Raw genomic sequence first — 22,795 nt, 5'->3', positions numbered from 1 at the left:
GTCTGCTTCTATGTTGTGTACAGCACACCAGCACTGATTTTATTAGCTTCAGTTGCCCTCCTTCTGATGCAGTTCTTTTCTAGTGCTGGAAAGGGACCTCCACACACACAGACATTCTTGTGCTTGTGTTGTTTTACACTCGTCCTGCATCAGCTACAAGTTATTACAAAAAAGATTCAGAGTCTAAAGTTGCTCCCTGCCTACCTGGTAATCTTTTGGCCTTCAGGACCTGCTGTGGATCTCTGGGTCAGTATCCTTCACATAAGGACCTGGCATAAAAGGGATTTCTCCTTCCATTGAGTCATTCTTAAGTGGACTAGGTCGGCACAGCCCCAGTAGCTCTGAGGAAGCCACCCACCCGCTTTACACCAGGTGTGCAGGAGCCCAGTGGGTTTTCCAGCAGTACATTAACAAAACTCCTCCCACCAACAAGGTGAGATCATTTGTTGGCATAGTCTCAAAACATAAAAGATCTGAAAGGCCAGGCTGACACGTTACATCACGTCACAATGAATAACAGAACTCTTTCTGTAGCACACATCTAGTAAATACACACCACAAACACAGCCAGACCTCCACCAGCCTGCCCTGCTCTCTTCTGCCCCTACCACCAAACACTGTCAGCAGAGTCAGGGCTCTTGGTGTCAGACATCAGCAAGACTGGGGACAGCCCTGGCACAAGCAGTGATGGTGCCCTTGCCAACCAGGGCATAGTTCCAGACCTTCTGAACAACCAAATCAGATCAAGGTGCTGATAACAGGGCCATCAACCACCTAAAGCAAGGCAAGGCAAGGTGCTGAGTCAGGTATCTGAGACAGTCAAAATTAGCAAAATAAGGCCAGAAGCAGAAGTGGACATAAAAGGTTCACAGCTTAGAAAAACTTCACATAATTGCAAAATTGCAGACAGAGCTAAAGCCACCTCGGTTTGAGACCATGCACCACATTCCCAAGCAACCAGCCCATGAACAGCATGGAGCAGCAGCAGTGACTGCATGCATTCAGTCTGAGCTTCTACCCTGCCCGAGGGAGGGCTGCCCAGGCTTGGGGTGCCAGTACAGCTCAAGGTGGCCCCTTTCCCTGTTGGGGAGCTGCTCCCAGACTATTTGCTGGGAAAGGGGTGGTCAGGACTGGTCCCCTTCCCATGGGAGATGCTTTCAAGCTGAAGCTCTTACTTCCAGGACCCTCAAGCTCCTGATCCAGCTTAGCCATCTTTTTTCCCATCATTTGTGTAAAGCTGCCACCCCCTTGCCTAGATTGCAGAGCTTCTAGGAACTGGCTGTGGACAAACTTAAGGCAGATTTAGATTTCCACAGGGATGCTGCCTTGCAGGCACTCACAGCACTCCCTCGTGGCTTGGCATAGCTCTGCTGCTATCAGACTGCTGACAGTGGTGTAGAGGGGCAAGGACATTACTGCTTTGTTCATTAATTCAGTTAATAAATTAGTTTAACTCAGGAGCAGTTTTTCTAATGAAGTGTCATAGCTGGTGTCATTTCCAAGTTGTGACACTCAACATGTTTATTGTTTTGAAGACAGAGTAGAAGCTGTTCTGTACAGGAGATATCAAGGAAATGTCTCCTGCCCTGTAGTCCCTTTTAGGAATACTTTGGAAATCTCCAACATTTTGCCAGGCCAGGAATACCACTTTATACCCAACTTTACAGTTGGGTGAAGGGCCTGGAGAATAAATCTGATGAAGAGCAACTGAAGGAGCTGGGGATGGTTAGTTTGGAAAAGAGGAGGCTGAGGGGAGACCTCATTGCTGAAAGGACATTGTGGAGAGGCTGGTGCTGGTCTCTTCTCACAGGTAATTAGTGATGGAACAAGAGGGAACAGCCTCAAGCTGTGACTGGGTAGGTTTAGACTGGACATTAGGAAGAATTTTTTCAGGGCAAGAGTGGTCAGGCATTGGAATGTGCTGCTCAGGGAGGTGGTGGAGTCCCCAAGCCTGGATGTGTTTCAAGGTGGTTTGGATGTGGTGCTTGGGGCTCTGGTTTAGGGGTGACCCTTGTAGAGTAGGGTTCTGGGTTGGACTTGGTGATCCTGAGGGTCTTTTCCAACCTGAATGACTCTGTGATTCTGTGTTTTTTCCCCATGTTGTTTTGGAAGAGGCATGTTTTGCTGAAAGAATTGATATGGCCTTGCCAGACATGGCAAGATGAACAAGACTGCTTTGCCCTCTCTCCATGACAGCTGCTGAACCTGCCTGAATTTTGTGCTTCTCCTGAACACTTGGCCTAGAGCCCAAAGACCCACTGTTGTCCCTCCCCTGAGTGGAACAGACTTGATTACTAGACCTGCAGAATAACAGGAAACCCACAGAATTTCTTACAATAAGAAATCATAACAATTTTACCACCTGTGGAAGGTTTTGGAGCCGCAGCAGCCAAATGAAAGATTTCTGATGCAAGCCCATGAGATGGTCAAAATCTTTACCTAATTAAAGACAAAAAAAACCCAACCAACCCCAAACCTGTAAAAGCTTTTATACCACTGGCTCTGGGCATGAGAAGAGCTAAATTCCCCACGCTTTCAAAACACAGGAAGATCAAAGGCATCCCAGGTTGTCATGGCAGCAGATTGTTGTGCCAATAGCAGAGCTCTGGAGTTGTAGATAATTAGCCTTAATTACACTGACGTACTGGTACTGAAAATATTTGGCTACCCCTGATGCTTGTGGTGCAGCAGATTGACAACTCCCCTTGCTCTGGGCTGTGTGGTTTGACAGCAAAACATATTCCTCTAGCAGAGCTGACACAGAAATGTGATTGTGTGTCATGACAGCCATGCTCAGTCTGACAGCCCACCTTCTAACAACCCTGCATCTGAACAAATGGAGCAGGGAAAAAAGCTAAAAAAGAGAGAGAAAACGTGGTGGCTTCATTCAATATTCTTGAGAGGTTTTGCCAGGAAATATAATGTGCACACCACCTAATTCTTCTTCTTATTTACTAGCCTGGCAGAATCAGGAGGAAAACAAGTTTTTCAAGCTCCAAACACCAGCATGAAAAGCCTGGCAATCAAAACACTTTTTTTTCTTCTACAGGACAAGTCTCAAATTTATGTTTAAATAAATAATAGTGACAAGGACAACAAAAGCCACAAAGGTCCCAGCTCAAGCCAACAGCTTGCCTACCACCATTCACTCTTGTGCCTTTTTTCTCCTTCTCATAATGCTGCACTTCAAAGGCTGGTATGTTAATGTGAACCCAAAACGTTTGCTGCTTATGCTGAATTCTGACACAACTTTTAAGGAAAAAAAATCAGATATTTGGGAGTATAGAGTTAAAACTATTTTTTTTAGTGCTTCATTTCCTTCTTTTTCTCGGGCTGGGAAGGATCCCCCAATTGAAAGGAACAGTTTGTGATTCATGTCTAATTCCTGTTACAGCTCTAAGACAACGGCTGGAGCACCTGCTGATGTTAGAGGGGGGTTTGGTGCTTTGCATTGGTTTACAAGGCAGTGACTGAGACTGTGCTTTGAGCTGCGTTCTCCAGTTTAACCTGAGGTTAATTACCTCCCAGGTCATGTTCACACCTCTGCCTGAGGATTTTTACTAAACTTTTTGTCTCCTCTTGCAGAAACGAGCAGTTCCCAACCCCTCCCACTGGGCGCAGAAATAACTTACTCCTGCTCATGACCACAATACAGCTGTCAACTGTGACATTCAGCCCCCCCAAATACCCAAACTAATCTAGGTCTTTAGGGAGAAGGGAATCAGTCTTCCCTTGGAGTGCCCATTGGTGCCTTCAAGCATTTCAGCACATTCCTCAGATAGTTTTGATAACTGCTTTATGACTGTGCTAAGTCCCAGGACTTCTCTTTCAAAAGTTGCATTATTAATGTGCCATCAATATGACATTAATATGACATCACAGTAAACCTTAGTTAGAGCTTTCAAGCCAAATCTCAGTATGGGAAGATTCTAGCTTGTGCCTTGTCTAGAGCAGAAGAGTTATCTGCCACTCACTATTGGCACCAAAATGAACACAGCTGTTTAGACAAAAGTGTTGATGAGAATAAAATATATTCACAACTCTGCTCTGGACTAAGTATTGACTGGGATGTACCTTGGTCTGTGCTTGCAGTGAAACCATTTCCAGCGTTGGTTCTGATTTTCTCACATAGACAAAACTGAGAAAGACTGATAATAATTAATGGCAAGGAACCCACCCCTGAAATGCACCCAAGCAGATCTTCATGTTGAACCTGGACACTTACACAGGAAGGTAGCACACAGGATTGTGGCTGACCACTCCTGTGGTTGCATCAAGTATTTCAGAGAAGGAGAGCTCATTAAGTCACAAGGCTCAAGTCTTTTGATCCACTTCTCACATCTTTCATACACAGAAACAAATGGAAAGCTGGCTGCAGGCAAGCCTCAGGAAGTTCAATAAGGACAAGGTCAGGGTCCTGCATCTGGGGAGGATAACAGCAGGCACCAGTACAGGTTAGGGGCTGCCCTGCTGGAAAGCAGCTCCATGGAGAAAGACCTTGGAGTGCTGGTGGGCAGCAAGTTCTGCATGGGACAGCAGTGTGCCCTTGTGGCCAAGAGAGCCAATGGGAACCTGGGGTGCAGCAAGAAAAGTGTGGCCAGCAGGGCTGGGGAGGTTCTTCTCCCCCTCTACTCTGCCCTGGTGAGACCACACCTGCAACACTGTGTCCAGTTTTGGGCTCCCTGGTTCAAGAGAGACAGAGACCTGCTGGAGAGAATCCAAGGGAGAGCCATGAGGATGACTAGGGGACTTGAGCATCTCCCCTCTGAAGAGAGACTGAGAGCCCTGGGGCTGTTTAGTCTGGAGAAGAGAAGGCTGAGAGGGGATCTGATCAACGTGTATAAATATTTGAGGGGTGGGTGTCAAGCGGAGGGGGCCAGGCTCTTGTCAGTGGTGCACAGTGATAGCCAAGCAACAACAGGAACAGAGAAGATTTCAGCTCAACATGAGGAGAAACTTCTTTCCAGTGAGGGTCACAGAGCACTGGAACAGGCTGCCCAGAGAGGTTGTGGAGTCTCCTTCTCTGGAGACTTTCCAAACCCACCTGGATGATCTCTGGAGGCCCCTTCCAACCTCTAATGCACTGTGATACTGTGAGTTGGTTCATGGAGAACTGGCTGTAGCATTTGGCCCTTATTTAGGTCTTCTCCCTCCTTGTTTCCTGAAGACCCAGTGCTCTAATCCACAACACAACTCTTCAAGGAATATTTCCAGTGATGATCTACAATTACAGCTTATTTAAGGAAAGCAGAAAACCTGGATGACTTAAAGCCTGAGTTCTGACATAAACAAGTCTCATTTACAGCAGCCAACTAGCAGGCTATTGTGACAAAAAATTATTCTGTAATATCACAACATCTTAAAGTAGATGTCATCTTGGAATGAAAGCCACTTGCATCCCAGAGTAACTGATATACTCCTAAAAGGGAATAATCCTTTGAAAGAAAAGTCCCCTAAGCCAGAATGGCTCAAAATGGGGTTTGAAGGAAGATTTTTTAACTTCTGTAGCTATTCCAGTCAATGCCCTACAAAGAGAAGCTCTTAACCAGAGCATTTCCTCCAGGATTCCACACAGGCAGAGATCTTTGTTTCTAAGTTTCTTGCACACATTTCTTGTTCTGTTACAGCAGTGTGGTCAGAGAGACTCAGGGTTCCTGTGGTCTAGAAGTAATAAAACAGACTGATAGACATAAATCAGAAAGTTTAACTTTTGGGGAAAGAATCTTTTTGTCCAATGCTGTGCTGCAGCAGGGAGGAGAAGCTTTTGGACTGCAACAAACCAGTGTGGCAACTGAAAGCTGAAGTCAGCAGTTCTTGTGGTGGTTGGTGCTAGATGTGGTGCTTTTTACATGGGTGCCATATGAACACCATTTGCTGCCAGGAAGACTCTCAATAGATTTTAAAGAAGCCTGAGGGTATTCATAAGAGCCAAATTCCTAATTCAGATGTGCTGAATGAATTCAGAATGCTCATTCTACACAGACCTATTGGAGACCAAGCAATGCCATGAGAACCATGCAGCCAATTCAAAGCAGGCCAGCAGAGAGAAGATTTAAGTTCTGAGCAGAGAGCACTGCCACAGGCTGGGGCTGGGCTGGCAACTGAATGAAGGACAGATGCTCTCTATTTACACCTCTCCCACCCCAAGAGGGGAAGGGAAAGGGAATAAGGGAGAGAGATTTATGGTCTGAAAAAAAAAAAAAAACCAAACCTAAAACAGCTTTAATGAAACATTCAAGATGAAAGGAAAAAGATAATAATATGAATGAGAAAAAAAAGAGAATGAAATACATAGAAAAATATAAAACCCAGTATTGAACACCCCCAGTAACTATCACACATCACCACTGATGCCACAGGCAGGCACTGGAGAAGTCCCAGACTGGACTCAGTGTCAGATGAGAACAGGATTGAGGAACTAGACTGAGAAAATGACAAACTGGGATCACAGGCTCACAGGATGTTAGGGGTTGGAAGGGACCTCCAGAGATCATCAAGTCCAACCCCCCTGCCAGAGCAGGACCATAGAATCCAGCACAGGTCACACAGGAATGCATCCAGATGGGGCTTGAAAGACTCCAGAGGAGAGTCCACAACCTCTCTGGGGAACCTGTTCCAGTGTTCTGTGACCAACATAGTGAAGAAATTCCTCATGTTGAGGTGGAACCTCCTGTGTTGTATTTATAGCCATTGCCCCTTGTCCTATCTCAGGGTGCAAATGAGCAGAGCCTGTCCCCTCCCTCTGGACACCCAGCCCTCAGATATTGATAGACATTTATTAAATCCCTCTCAGTCTTCTTCTCCAGACTAAGCAGCCCCAGGGATCTCAGCCTCTCCTCACAGGGCAGTGCTCCAGTTCCTTCATCATCCTCTCTGTTGCTCTGGTAGCTCTCTGTTGGTCTCTCTCCAGCAGATCCCTGTCCTTCCTGAACTGGGGAGCCCAGAGCTGGACAGAACTTCTTCAGTGGCTGGCCTCTGAGGAGAGAGGGCTTAACCCTTGTGATCCCTTCACTTTATACTGTGTACAACAGATCTGGAATGGAATGCCTCACTGCTCAGGTTTGGGTCACTTGACCTGTCCCCTCCTCCTTGCAGCTGCAACTGTTTTACTTATGCTGGATCCTTTAACTTGGGGCACAGCAGTGCAGTATGCAAGATTAAGCAGTGGGTTTGGGTTCTGAAGGAGCAAGCACAAGCAAGAGCCTTTCTACTATAACCATCAAGCAATATGACTTCCAGAATCTAAAGAGTGCCTGCAAAAACATGCCCTAAAGTTCAGAAAGCGCAGTCACAGCAAGGAGACTGAACTGGCAAGGGAGGTCAGTGAACAGAGCAGTGCTCCTCTCAGCTCAAACCAGGACAAGCAGCCATCCAAGCCCTTTAAAGACATGGCTTTACAGAACAGCTAAGTAACAAACTAACTGAAGAACACTCCAGTTTCTCATGGATTTGCCACCAACATTAAAAAGAGACTAAATCAAGTTATTTTGGATTGTTGTCAAAAAGAAAACAACCCAGTAATAAAGCACTGTCCAGCAAGCTGTGCATTCCCACAAAAAGGAGAACTGTAGGCTGAGGAAAAGGTAAGTGAGTGCAGAAGGATATAAAGACAGCCTGGCTTCCTTCAGCCTTGTGTCTCAGTTATGGATTTTTTGGTATTTAAAGAGTGTGGTGGACTGAAAATTCCCCCCCCCCCAACACTAAATTTGCCAGACTAGCTTAGTTGGAAACAAATGAAAGCTGTATTTACAAGCAAAACTATACAATCTACAATGAAATGCGATGAATGGCTACAGCAGTCGCGAGCGCTGGCTACAATTAATGAACAGCACAAGGACCTCCATGGCCAAAGACCAGGGGAAGCTGACAGCTTCTCCCTTCCCTGCCTCCTCCCCTACTCCCCTCTGTACAAAAGGGACAAGAGACAGGGAAGTTAATACCAGTCAAAACAATGCAGCCAAGGTCAAGCAGAAGCAAGGTAGTAACTCCCAGTCCAAGGAAGCAAAAAGAGAGAGAGATTGTTTTAGGAACCAAATCTTACGGTAGCTCTCTCTCCAACAGGATTGCTTAGAATAATCATTATTTTCCTTTTTTTACACCCAATGGTGATTTATTTACATTTTACTGATTTCTGCTCAAGATCTGTGAAAAAAATTTCAAAGGCATAGCCTAAAACTGCCACAAAGAGGAAGAGATCCTAATGCATCTCTCTCCTCCCAGGGGACTTTGCTAACCACTGTCAGGAAACTCAGTGCACATTCATATGGTTAAGGCTGCTGCTCCATGTCTGTGCTCAGCTCATGATTTCTTAGCTGAACCAAAAGAGCACTGGGAATGCAATGGACAAAAGCAAACAAGCTTCTGAAGCTGGCCTCAGCTGCATCAATGAATAGTACACAACACAGGAGACACCTGATTTAAATGATGTTCCTCCCAGGGATGCTTTGGGCCAAAGCAAACTTTAGCTGCTCTGCATTTTCTTGACCCAGTTCTCATTGGTGCTGACACACAGCCACCCATGAATCCTCCCTGTGTGAGTTAAAGCTTTTTGAGACGTACAACTCATGATAAAAAAAAAAAAACAACAGCTGAAATAAGGCATTAAAAAAAAGTGTATCTCAGAGAAATTTATGGATCAGAACTCTGAGCTGGCACAACCACAAGCCTGGCAATGTTACTGCTCTTGGGAGAGAGAGTTCATTTTCTGTTGGGTATTTCCGACATCCATGTTCCAGGCAGGAGAGTTTTCCACAGTTATTCATTAGGTTGGTTGCTTCTTGGGAGGGCAGCTAATCACTCCTTTAACTCCAGGTGCCCTCTTCTCCTCTCAGCTTCCCATAGAGTTGCCTCCAGCCAGCCTGGATGTTCTGCCTGGGTGTTACCAGGAGAAAAACTCCTGGAATTCATCCATATACTTCCCTGCAAAGCTGGAGAGAAGAGCAAGCATGATGGAAAGGTTGCAAGATCACAGGTCTCAAGAGGGAGAGGTGTGGTGGAGCACTTTTACTCATGGACGTGGTAAGAAACCTGTTTTCTACCACCTCTGAGCCTCATGTCGGATATCCCGTTGGACAGGTTCCATTTCCTGGAATAGGTGCTTCCATAACACATTTATATGGCCACCAGAAGTCTGTTAGCTAGAAACAAATCTCAGATCATTACGATGCTGCAGTTCTTTGCTCTTTATGATGGAAATAAATCAAAGGCAGGCTTTCAGTAGAAAGCCAGCCCGGTGGCTGGAGTCCCCGCTGCTGGGTTCCTGGAGATGCCGGTGCCCCCGTGTCTCTAGCAGCCAGTGTGTGTTTTGGCCACTGCAGACTCAGCTTTTCAATCAAGGAGCAAAAAAACAGCTGTGGGTAAATTTCCCAACCTAGACAATGAGCGTCTTGTTCTTCATGAAAATTGGTATTTATGTAAGCTTTAAGTTTGTGTTCATATTTACTGCGGAGGAGCAGCAATGGTGTGGGGACTGGGCTGTAGCATGCCAAAAAAAAAAAAAAAAGAAAAAGAATATGGAAACCTGATTGAAGAAGCAGCAAGAGACTCAGAGGAAGATGCTGATGATTCCATGTCACAGGAACAGTAGCCCTCAGCTGGAAGAGGCTCTTTAGGAAACTCATTCCTTCACCTGCTCGTTGCAGCCCCTGCTGAATGCTTTGCCTCATTGTCCTTGGCAAACAGACAAGAACAGGAATGTTTCCCCCCCCCACCAGTAGATAGGGGGACAAGAGGAAGAGTCATCAGTCAGAAAGGTATGTTCAGAGATTCACATCAGAACAGCTCTTCAGCCTCATGTGCTACATGCAGGAACAGAAAGACCTCCCTGTGGGGAAGTGCAGTTTCCAGTGAAGCAAAGCAGGTTTTAGTTACCTCTGCTGTAATGAGTGCAGGCCACCTCCCTTCACAGGAATGTTAGCAGTGCTCCACCAACTGCAAACCACTTGGCTGATTTGGAGACATTTTCAGCACGGCTCTTCCAGTTTCCAGCAAACCCTTCTGGTCCCCATCTCCCCAGCCAAGCCTTTACCAACCTGCAGCAAAGTGCAAACAAATCTCTCTCTTTTTTTTTTTTTTTTGGTAGAAAAGTACTTTTCCAGCAAGAACTGGAAAACTGCAATGCCAAGGCAACACTTTCACAGAGTGGTTGGAATTGAAAGGGAGAGAAGCTGTCGTATGTGCAGATATTATGAGAGTCCCTGATAGCAGTGGGTGCAATACAGCTTAAAGCAGGACAGACTATTTTCACCCCCACTTTAAACAAGTATGCAGGTGCTGACAAGAACCAAATAAGAACACAGAAAAATAATTGTGTACTGGTTAACCCTAAGACTTCTCAAAGCCCAGTAAGCCTTTCCTGTCCTCAGATATGCTGCCTGCTTCTAAACAAAATACTTTGCTCAGCAACGCTACAAGCTTGGGGAAGTGTGGCTGGAAAGCTGTCTGGCAGAAAGGGACCTGAGGGTTCTAAAGGACAAGCAGCTGAGTGTGAGCCAGCAGTGTGGCCAAATGGCCAAGAAAGCCAATGGCATCCTGGCTGGGATTAGAAATGCTGTGTCCAGCAGGAGCAGGGAGGTGACTGTCCCCTTGTACTCAGCTCTGGTGAGGCCACACCTGGAGTATTGTGTCCAGTTTTGGGCACCTCAATACAAGAGAGATGTGGAGGTGCTGGAGCCAGTGCAGAGGAGGGCAAGGAAACTGTGAAGGGCCCGGAGGAAAAAAAAAAAAAAAATCTGATGAAGAGCAACTGAAGGAGCTGGGGATGGTTAGTTTGGAAAAGAGGAGGCTGAGGGGAGACCTCATTGCTCTCTACAACTACCTGAAAGGACATTGTGGAGACGCTGGTGCTGGTCTCTTCTCCCAGGTAATTAGTGATCGAACAAGAGGGAATGGCCTCAAGCTACAACTGGGTAGTTTCAGGCTGGACATTAGGAAGAAGTTTTCCCCATCAAGAGTGGTCAGTGCTGCCCAGGGAGGTGGTGGAGTCCCCAAGCCTGGCTATGTTTCAAGGTGGTTTGGATGTGGTGCTTGGGGCTCTGGTTTAGGGGTGACCCTTGTAGAGTAGGGTTCTGGGTTGGACTTGGTGATCCTGAGGGTCTTTTCCAACCTGAATGTTTCTGTGACTCGGTAGCAAAAAATTATGAGACTCCACCTCTAGGGGATTTCAAGCCCTGGTTTTCTTGAAGCAATTACTGACATCTCAAATACACAGAATTAACCAGATTGGAAAAGGCCTTCAAGATCATCTAGTCCAACCTATCACCCAACACCACCTAATCAATTAAACCATGGCACTAAGTTACCTTAACTTAGTACTTTAACACAGAGTACAGTTCTCACTTGTAGGCACTCAGGTTCTTCACATACTTTCAACTACCCATTTTCCAGTAGTATTTTCCAGTCCCATATGAAACAAAGAGATTGTTGCTGTGGAAAAGTTGGTGCTGAGTGACTAGAAGGAAATAGTTAGACAATACTTCAGACCTGGCCTCAAAAGAAGACATCTGGTGCCCTGTTGCCAGTGCTTGCACATCACCTGATGACTGCAGCTAATGAGGCAGGCAGGTTTGTCTGCAATCTTCCTGCACTTGAAGAAACAAGAACCTCGTGAGGAGATGCTGACGAGACTGACACATCAAAGATGCTGAAACATAAACAAGCCAGCACAATTTGGACCACAGAGACAAGTTCTCTTTCAATTCAGATTTTTCCAAGGTGAAAGGAGCTCAATGGAGTTTTTTATTCTTTCATATAGATCATTGAACCTGTTGAAATACAGTTTTCAGAATACTGAAAAAAAAATGTGTGCCTTCTGAAACAATTTGCTAGAAGCAGAATGCCCTCATCTGTCCAATACCCTTATTCACTGAGAAGGTAGTTCCCTTCTCTACTTGTAAAGTCCTCTCACTTACCAAATCAACCTAACCTGACTCAGGATTTTCAGAGTGGCAGATCATTTTCTAGGGGAAATAAAAATAACCCCCTCTCTAGTAGAGTTGAAGGATGGACAGCATTCAGAGTGTGACTTGAAAGGCACAAACCGAGCAAGGACAAAAAGTTTTTTCATTGCACTGTAGTGCAGTTGCCTGCATTAAAGAAAGCCTCAATACAGCCTTCTTAACACAAGGGATGGCAAGCATGAACTTCAGTCAGTGTGGCTAGGAAAGCTGGCAGTGACCATGCTCTTAGCTTCTGTGGTAGGATACATTTCCTTGACACATGCTGCCTGCATTTATTCAAAGTTTTCTATAGGGTTTAGATTCATAGAATGGTTTAGGTTGGAAGAGGCCATAAAGATCATTTAGTTCCAACCCCCACACCTCCTGCTAGACCAGGTTGCTCAAGGCCCCATCCAAACTGGCTTTGAGCACTTTCAGGGTTGGAGTCTCCACAGCTTTTCTGGACAAAGTGTTCCAATGCCTTGCCACTTTCATTGGGAAGCATTTCTTCCTAATGTCTAATTTAAATTGAGCTTCTTCAAGTCATTACTCCTCATCTTACCCCTTGCCATTGTAAAAAGTCCCTCCCCAGCTATCCTGTAGCTGGTTTAGTTGATTAGGTGGTGTTAGGTTGGACTACGTGATCTTGGTCTTTGCCAACCTGGTTAAAACTGTGATTCTGTGTATTTGAGATGTCAGTAAGTGCTTCAAGAAATCCAGGGCTTGAAGCCCCCTAAGGGTGGAAACACTGGAAGGAATATTACAGCTATTTCAACCTTATTTTTTTTCCACATTTGTAAGTCTTATTTCTATAGCAAGTACTGTAAAGAATTATCACATGGTGCCCAATTCATCCTTTTTGCTCTCTTCTCCCAAATACAAATCCAGGCCATTTATTTAGATGTAAATCTTATTCCCATCACAGCCCCTTGATTCTCAATGATTGAAATCCTATCAGTTCTAAAGAAGTTTCATATTCTTACTCCTTGCTATGAATCACTGTTCTGTTGGTTGAGTAAGCTGAAGAGTTCTGTGCATTGAGTATTGACTGCCTGCTTATAACTCAGCAGTAAGCCTGAACTAATGAGAAGAAGCCTGAAGGAAACAGATTTATTTTCTTTCTGATGGGTAAATAATTCATGAGTTAATTCAATGTCAGGTCACTTTCCAGTCATGGTTCTGATTTAAATACATAAACATTCTGATTGTGAACAGCACTATCAGACTTGCTGTCAAGCGTTTTGTTTTGGTTTTTTTTCCCCTCTGAATCATGTAACTACAAATACTTGAGAGATCTTAGAAACAAGAAAGAAAGAAAAAAAATGAGAAAAGGAAGGGAATACCTGGCACAGCCTTTAAACAACAGGAGCTAGTGGTCAGTGCAGCATCAGATGCAATGTGGATGCCATCACTGCAAGTCTTGGCATTCACTCTGTTCTATAGTCACTGTCACAAGATGATTGGCAAAGAGGCAAACTGCAACCCAGAAAGCATATTTCATACACTCCATTATCAAACCTACAGCTCTGTGCCTCAGATATGACAAGTCTCTAACAGCCTAAGAGGCTGCTGCACTGCTATTTACTTGGAATCTCATGGATTCAGTTTGTGATTTCCACCACCTCTCCAACCTCTCTATTTGACCAGATGGAGAAATGAATCAGAAAGGATTGCAAAACCAAGTTAGCTGAAAATGTACAGTGTAATGCAGCCAAAACTTTTTCTTTAAGCAAAGATAAAAATTATGACATAAAATACATTTGAAGCAATAGAGTTAAGATGAAAAAGCTGAGAATCATAGAATTGTTAGGGTTGGATGGCACCTCAAGGATCATCTAGTTCCAACCCCACTGCCATGGGCAGGGACACCTCACACTACAGCAGGTCACTCAGAGCCACATCCATCCATCCCTGGCCTCTAGGGATGAGGCTTCCACCACCTCCCTGGGCAACCTCTTCCAGTTTCTCACCACCCTCATGGGGAAGAATTCCTTCCTAACATCCAATCTGAATCTATCCATTTCTAGTTTTGTTTCATTCCCCCTAGTCCTGTCACTACCCGACATCCTAAAAAGTCCCTCCCCAGCTTTCTTGTAGCCCCCTTCAGATACTGGAAGGCCACAATGAGGTCTCCTGGGAGCCTTCTCTTCTCCAGCTGCACTAGCGCCCAGTGTAAGACCCTCCTGTGCTGACTTGCTGGTAACAATTCCAGAAGCAGGGGAAGCTACAAAAAGGAGCTGGCTGGTCTGGGAGACCATTGTGTGGCACACTGCACAGAGGGGGAGGGACATAATAACATATTGCCTCATGACACTTACACTGTCCAGCAGAAGTGATTTCTCTGCTTTCTGCTGAAAAATTGCTGCTGAATGGAAGCAGCTGATATCTGCTGGCTCTTCCCAGATTCTCAAAGCAGTAAAACCCTGAGCCCACTGACATATAGGAGGCCATATGCTCCATGTTTTCTAGTTATAATGTGTTGACAGAGTATTAAAAGAGCTGTTAAGAACTGAAATGAAGTGATTGTGTTGCTAGGCTTTACATACATTAATTCTGTGTCATAGGCATGGATAAATAGGTCCTTAGTGGTCATATTTTTGACTTGTGGCTGAGGCCGATGAGCACAGACCAGTGCCTGGTTTTATGATGCACTTGAGCTCCTGCAACCATGGGGGCTCTCTGTGATCGTTGTGCTTCAGCCCTGATCCCCTGCCCTGCAATCTGCAGATATTAATACTGATGGCCAGCCAGCCAGCAGACAAATAAAAGAACAGTGGCATGCACTTTTAAATCTCCTGATTCATAACCCTGTCTTAGGGTTCTGGGGAGATAGAGTTCTGATTTTTCAGACATTTAGATCTGGCCATAGAGAGAATAAGAAATAGTCCAGGGATGTTACCATATGGAATTATGTTACGTTGGGATGGGAGACTGCAGCTTTCTGGAGACTGGAACTTAGGCTGCTAAAATGCCACAGATGCCTAAAGGGAATCTGCATCTCCTGATCAAATCTAATTATGAGAAGCAAAGCAAGAAGGCATGCATGTGTGTGCAGTTCTAACAGGGCATGCTGACACAGCTCAGTGCATGGAGTACAAAGATGGAATCCACTGGACATTGAAATTTCTTCAGAATGTGCTTGGAGGAACAGTAAAGGTAATCACAGAATCAACCAGGTTGGAAAAGACTCAGAGATCATCAAGTCCAACTGATCACCCAACCCTAACCAATCAACTAGACCATGGCACTGAGTGCCTCATCCAGTCTGTTCTAAACACCTCCAGGGATGCTGACCCCACCCCCTTCCTGGGCAGCCCATTCCAATGGGCAATCTCTGTTTCTGGGAAGAGCTTAATTCTAAAACCAAGCCTAAACTTCCCCCTGCACAGCTGGAGACTGTGTCCTCTTGTTCTGTTACTGGCTGCCTGGGAGAAGAGCCCAACCCCCACCTGGCTACAACCTCCCTTCAGGTAGTTGTAGCCAGCAATGAGGTCTGCCCTGAGCCTCCTCTTCTCCAGGCTAAACACCCCCAGCTCCCTCAGCCTCTCCTCACAGGGCTGTGCTCCAGACCCCTCCCCAGCTTTGTTGCCCTTCTCTGGACATGTTCCAGCATCTCAACATCTTTCTTGATTTGAGGAGCCCAGAACTGGACACAATACTCAAGGTGTGGCCTGACCAGTGTGAATGGAAGACCTCAGAAGTTGGAAAGAGAGGAAGGCTTTCTGGATAGACATAGATGTGAGAAACAGATTATTTCTTGTTGTTTCCTGTATGGCTTTGGATGCGTCCTCTAGACGCCTCTGTGCTGTGCCTCAGGTGGTTCCACACACTGAGTCTGCAGAGCTATGGAGCAACAGAAAGCTCTCTGCCCAGCTCCCAGCAAGCACCAAGTGCTGTGCAGCACAAGTTACCTTTACATGAGGCTGCTTGGGTACTCATGGACAGGAATGAGATCCCTGGTGCAGGGGCTATAACATTCCCAGGCAGAAAGTTTCCTTATTCCAGCTAATAACTATGCAGTAAGGACTTGGGATGCTGGTGGGTGAGAAGCTGGACAGGAGCACCAGCAATGGGCACTTGCAGCCCAGAAGGCCAACGGCAGCCTGAGCTGTATCCAAAGCAGCGTGGCCAGGGGTGGAGAGAGAGGGGATTCTGCCCCTCTGCTCTGGGGAGACCTCACCTGCAGTGCTGTGTCCAGCTCTGGAGCCCTCAACACAGGAAGGACATGGACCTGATGGAGAGGGTCCAGAGAAGGGCCATGAAAATGCCTTAAAATTGTACTTACATGCTTGGAAACGTGTGGATTGCTCCTGGAACCATCCTTCTCAGCCTCTTTTGCTCCTGCTTTCGATGTAAGTGCTCTGGAGAAACAGAATACTTTTTGAAATGACCCAGTCCTTTGCTCAGCTACCAGCCAGTTCAGTCTGGCAGCAAGATGCACTCTTCAAGAGAAAATTGTCCCAATGTAAATAATTAATTCAGAAGCATTTTGTTTCAGAGCTGATTTTTTTTTTTAATCTTGTCTGTAAATCCAATGAACAATTATTTAGAATTCTTGTCATCTAATCACATTCTGGTAGAGACAAAAGAATGAGCCCTGCAGACATTCAGGGCTGCCCAGCTCGATGTTCCTGCTCACAGAACACACTGCAGTGGGTCTCTTTCCTCAGCCACAGAGCCACAGCATGACACAAAGCAGACCTGCTTTTTGCTACTTAGAGAGACATGTTAATCATTTATATCTGTCCTTACTGGACCACCACTATGGCCAGGCTATGAAGCAAGCTGTGAAAACACCATTGACTCACATTAGACTCGTGTTTAGACAGTGAAAGATGTAATTTTGAATAAGCCTTGCCCCGTCTGTGTTTTATTTATGGAAGTTACTTTAGCAGCCCTAGGTCTGTCACCCAGAGCTGCAGAAGCTGTGCTGGCAGCCACTTAAAGTGACACACTGCCTGCACTATCTGCATTGCTGAAACACAAAGTTTTGGAATACTGAAGTATGTCTGAGAGAGTAGAAAAAAAAAAAAGGCAGTTGGCTATCACCTAGAAAAGGCTTCCCCTCTGGATTTATGGCTTGTTCTGAGCATGAAATAATGCTGGCACAGGCAGCCTGTGAGAGAGGGACAGGGTGTGAAAAATCTCCCTTTCATTATAAATGGACTTGTCTATCTTCTGTGGAATGCCACCAATGAGATGTTTTCAGACAGGGACGGAATCACAGAAACATTCAGGTTGGAAAAGACCCTCAGGATCACCAAGTCCAACCCAGAACCCTACTTGACAAGGTTCACCCCTAAACCAGAGCCCCAAGCACCATATCCAGACCATCCTTAAACACATCCAGGCATGGGGACTCCACCACCTCCCTGGGCAGCACATTCCAATGCCTGGCCACTCTTGATGGGAAAAAACTTTTTCCTAATGTCCAGACTAAACCTACCCAGTCACAGCTTGAGGCCTTTCCCTCTTGTTCTATCACTAATTACCTGGGAGAAGAGACCAGCACCAACCCCTCCACAGGTAGTTGTAGACAGCAATGAGGTCTCCTCTCAGCCTCCTCTTTTCCAAACTAACCATCCCCAGCTCCTTCAGTCACTCTTTGTAAGATTTTTTTTCTCTTCCAGGCCCTTCCCCAGCTTCCTTGCCCTCCTCTGCACTGGCTCCAGCACCTCCACATCTCTCTTGTCTTGAGGTGCCCCAAACTGGACACAGTACTTGAGGTGTGGCCTCACCAGTGCTGAGAACAAGGGGACAGTCACCTCCCTGCTCCTGCACACAATGCAGAAGTGCCAACAATGAGATGATTCTAATGCAGGAATGCCAACAATGAGGTGCTTGCACAGAATCACAGAACGTACCTTGTTGGAAGAGACCTCCAAGATCATCAAGTCCAACTGATCACCCAACCCTAACTAATCAACTAGACCATGGCACTAAGTGCCTCATCCAGGCTCTTCTTAAACACCTCCAGGGACACTGACCCCACCCCCTCCCCGGGCAGCCCATTCCAATGGCCAATTTCTCTTTCTGGGAAGAACTTCTTTCTAAGATCAAGCCTAAACTTCCCCCTGCACAGCTTGAGACTGTGTCAGACAGGGACAGAGGAATGGAAGCAGCAAAGAAGTTCCTGCATGAGGAGGCAGGAATTCCTCTCAGTCAGAAACAGGGAGCTTGAATTTGGAAGCTGGAAGTATGACTTAAACACCTGTTTTCAAGCCCAAATCTCATTAAGAACAGAAGCTGGGGGGGGGAGAAGAGAGGTGAAGAGAGAGATGCAGTAAATGCATAGAAAAACCCCTCACTGCAACACTTTCAAAGGCAAGTCTAGGATGGAAAAACTCTAAGCAAAACTTCAGCTCCAGTGAGGTCAAACAGTAAAAGCTCCCCTCACCTTCACTCCTGGAACACTGCACCTCTTGGACAGTTCTAGGACTGGAAGGGCTGTAACCAGGCATGCTGAGTAAAGCTCACAAAAGCCTCACAATTTCCCTCCAATAAAGTATTAGCTTCATGGTTCCAGCACACCTGCCTCAAAGAAGGCTTTGGAGCACAAGCCTTGTGAGGGGAGGTTGAGAGAGCTGGGGGTGTTTAGCCTGGAGAAGAGGAGGCTCAGGGGAGACCTCATTGCTGTCTACAACTACCTGAAGGGAGGCTGCAGCCAGGTGGGGGTTGGGCTCTTCTCCCAGGCAACCAGTGACAGACAAGAGGACACAGTCTCAAGCTGTGCCAGGGGAGGTTTAGGCTGGATGGGAGGAAGAAATTCTTCCCAGAAAGAGAGATTGGCCATTGCAATGTGCTGCCCAGAGAGGTGGTGGAGTCACCATCCCTGGAGGTGTTTAAAATAAGACTGGATGAGGCACTTAGTGCCATGCTTTAGTTGATTAGGTGGTGTTGGGTGTTTGGTTGGACTTGATGACCTCAGAGGTCTTTTCCAACCTGGTTAGTTCTATGATATTTGTGGGGAAAAAAATTACATCAGTAGACACAAGAGAATTTGTTGCCAAATATTGCAGTGTGTTTGGAAGCAAAGCTAGCTATTAACAAATGCCTGTCACCAAATCAGGGAATGGTAGGGACCTCTGAAGATCATCTAGCCCAATTCTCCTAGAGTATCCTTCCTACTCTTTTTCTGAATCAAAATTTATTGAGTCAGGCTGCAAAATGAGGCATGGATTATGAAATTTTCTTTCTAGAATGACATAATTTAACATATTGGTAAGACAACTTGTCTTTGAGTTATGAATTCACTTCAGTGTTTCCACTATCTACACTTCAGGCAAAGCCTAACTTTTGCTGAACAATAGTATTGAAATAACCAATCCTTTTCCACAAATTCAGTGGGATTTTAAATGGTTCTTTATGCCAATAATTTTCATTCACTCTTGAATTTCATCTAACCATTTCTTATGCCAACATACAGAAGACCTTATTTTCAAAATAAGGTAGCTTCACATCCAAAATCCATCAGGTCATCACAGCTACCATATTATGTTTTCATTTTTATGTACAGTAACAAAAAAAAAAACAAAAACAACAACAACACAAAGCCCTTAAAAATGCTGCCTTGGTCTAGTGGAAGGTGTCCCTGCCCATGGCAAGGGGATTGGAACCAGATCATAGAGTCATAGACTCACCAGAAGTGGAAGTGGCCCCTAAAGGTCATCTAGTTTAACCCTCCTGCCTCCCCCACCACCACTCTTCATCTTCCCAAAGCAGCTCCTGCTCCCCCCTCACCAGCCCTCCCTCCCAGCTCCTTTACCTTCCCAAAGCAGCTCCTGCTCCACACCCCACCCCCCCTCTTCGTCTTCCCAAAGCAGCTCCTGCTCCCTCTACACCATCCTCCACCCTGCCTAAACAGCTCCTGCTCCACCAACACTATTCTTGCAACCACCCCAGAGCCGAGGGCAAGACCCTCAACCAGCCAAGACCCCCCAAGAGGAGCTCAGCCCCAATAAGGAGGTGCAGCCAGCACCCATGAATGATAATGCAGTAGTCATCAAGCCTATCCCTACCTAGCCAGGGGGCCACCAGGCCCCCCGGCCTTTGTCCCCCCCAGTCACATGGTGTGGACCATGAGTACTCACCAGTGATGAGAAAAGGATCCTCAGCCCAGATGGGCTCAGCTTAGGGCTTCTGCCCTTCCTGGGAGGGATCAAAAAGGGGAGTGGGTGGGGAGGGCAAAGGAACCACACCTGGGGTGAGAGGAGACTGCAATATAGCCCAGGTGCTCTGGGATTTGAGAGGAAAAAAGGGGGAAAAAGGGGGAAAAGGGGGAAAATGGGGTGGGTGGGTGGGATAGAAAAGGGGCAGACTGTGAAAACAGTGTTACTGAGAAAGACTGGAGATTAAAATAATATTCAAATATGAATTATTGACTTTTTGTGATTGCTAGGTGCTCAGTACGACTGGTTTCAGGATGTTCCACTACTCTTGGATATGAGATAATTTATTGACTAACCCAAACATGATTTTGATAGGCCAATATTGAGTTCAATAAACAAAACCCCCCACACACCTTCTGCTAAGGTCATTGTACAACGTTATCATCTCAGTCAACTCTTTATCTCAACCCAGAGGTCCCCTAGCATTCTTTCCTGCTTTCCTCTTTGTGGGTATACTTTGCTCCTGGACACAGAGAAGGTGATCCTTGAACACAGAACAGGTGATCCTTGAGCTGTCATGAAGAAGGGCAACAGACTGCTGACCTGATTCCTGCTCCTTGACTGCACGCACCTCCAGGGTTTTGGATTGAAGGGCTGGTTTGGGACAAACTTCAGGGATTGCTGGGCTTGATCATGACAGTGGATAGCTGCATGGATACACTCCAAAGGAGTTCAGAGGATCTCCCTCTGCTCATCTTGACCAGAAGGTGGTTCTCACCCTCTGCTCTGATGAGACCTGAGCTGTAGTGCTGCATCCAGCTCTGGAGTCCTCAGCACAGGGAAGACATGCAGCTGTTGGAGAAGAGCTAGAGGAGGCCACACAAACAATCAGAGGACTGGAACACCTCTGCAATGAGGACAGACTGAGACAGTTGGGGTTGTTCAGCCTGGAGAAAAGAAGGCTCCACGGACACCTCACTGTGCCCTTTCAGTACCTAAAAGGGGCCTGTAAGAAAGATGGGGACAGACTTTAGCAGCACATGTTGTGACAGGACACAGGGTGATGGTTTTAAACTAAAAGATGGGAGATTTATATTAGATAGAAGGAAAAAAATTTTCATAATGAAGGTGGTGACACAGTGTCACAGGTTGCCCAGAGATGGGGTAGACACCTCATCGTTCCATGGAATGGAATCATTCCATGTCAGGTTGGATGGGGCTCTGAGCAACCTGATGTACTTGAAGATGTCCTTGCTCACTGCAGAGGGGTTGGGCTAGATGACCTTTGAAGGTCTCTTCCAATCCAAACCATTCTATGATTCTATGATTGGTTTGCCTTCCCTACATAAACCCAATGTAGCACAGTGAAGAATTCCCTCTCCTTCCTGCAGCTGGTGCAACAAAGCAACTTTCTCAAATGGGGCACATGCCATAAGGGCCTGGAGAGCAGATAGGAGAGACACTGCTGCCTACTGGATCTATTAACAGAAAGCCACTGTTTTTTATTTAGTGTAACTGGTTTGGTTAACAGAAGGCCTGAGCCTTAGACTAAAAATCAAACTCCAGATTACTGTCAGACCTCTGCATTTCCAGCCTGAAGCCAGAAGCCAAAATGCAAAGCTCCCAGACAAAGCCCTTCATGTTGCAAGCCCAGTGAAGGTGAGCAGTCCCCTAAGCTGCCACTCACTTAGGCTGCTGCCTGGTGATCTCTGGACATATCTCTGTCCTGAGTCTGGCTGGGATGGAGTTTTCTTCCTAGCAGCCACATAGTGCTGTGCTTTAGACTGGTGACCACAGCAGTGCTGACAACACCCCAGGTGCTTTAACTGCTGCTGAGCAGCCCTTGCAAAGCCTCAAGGGCCATTTTTCTTTCTCACTCCACCACCAGCGAGGAGGATGGGGGTGGACAACAGCCTGAGTGGGGATATGGCTAAAACAAGTGTCCCAGACTGACTGAAGGGACAGTCCACCCTGTGTGTATGACAGTCATGCTCAGCAATAAAACTGGAGGGGTGCAGTTTCTCCAAAGCAGCTGTTCCTCCAAGGCTGCCTGGGCATCCATCTGCTGCTGGAGAGTGATCACATCTGCACCACTTGTTTCCTTTTCCACTTTCTTCCCCCCTTCAGTTATTTATTAAACTGCTTTTCTTTCCACCCATAAGGGCATTTTTTTTTCTCATGTTTGCCCTTCTGATTTTCTTCCCCATCCTGTTGTGGAGGAGGGAGTGACTGAGTAGGGGTTTAACTGCCAGCTGAGGTCAAGGTACCACAAGGTGGAAAGTCCTTCATGATACTGGATGACCTGGGTGTGTAAAACCTTGTTTATCTGGCCTGGCTGATTTCAAATGAGGCTAGGCAATGATTGAAATTACACAGAGTGTAAAGTGAGAAGTGCTTTAACAGCACCTGCCCTTATTTCAGCAGAGCCCATAGATTTTTGAGGATGACTGGAAATGATTTCCAGAGATGATGCTAATGCTATCATTGCTATACAGCTGGATGACCCTCAAGGGCTGACTCAAGGATGAAAACATTCAATGCAGAAACATTTCTGTCCTTGTAAGTTTAAGTCAAGTGCTGAGTTCAGAACAGGTCTTTCAATCTGAACATACATTTTACTGAACTGGACAGCCCAGCCCTTCTTTACCTACAGAGCTGACAAAGCAAGGATCACATTTGTACAACTCATCTCTTCTTCTGGGACATTTTACTTATGACCTGAGTGGAGATGTTTCAAACACGGGAGGCAAG

Source organism: Indicator indicator, chromosome 3, assembly GCF_027791375.1.
Source record: "Indicator indicator isolate 239-I01 chromosome 3, UM_Iind_1.1, whole genome shotgun sequence".
In the NCBI taxonomy this organism is placed as follows: Eukaryota; Metazoa; Chordata; class Aves; order Piciformes; family Indicatoridae; genus Indicator; species Indicator indicator.
This window is presented reverse-complemented; position numbering follows the sequence as displayed.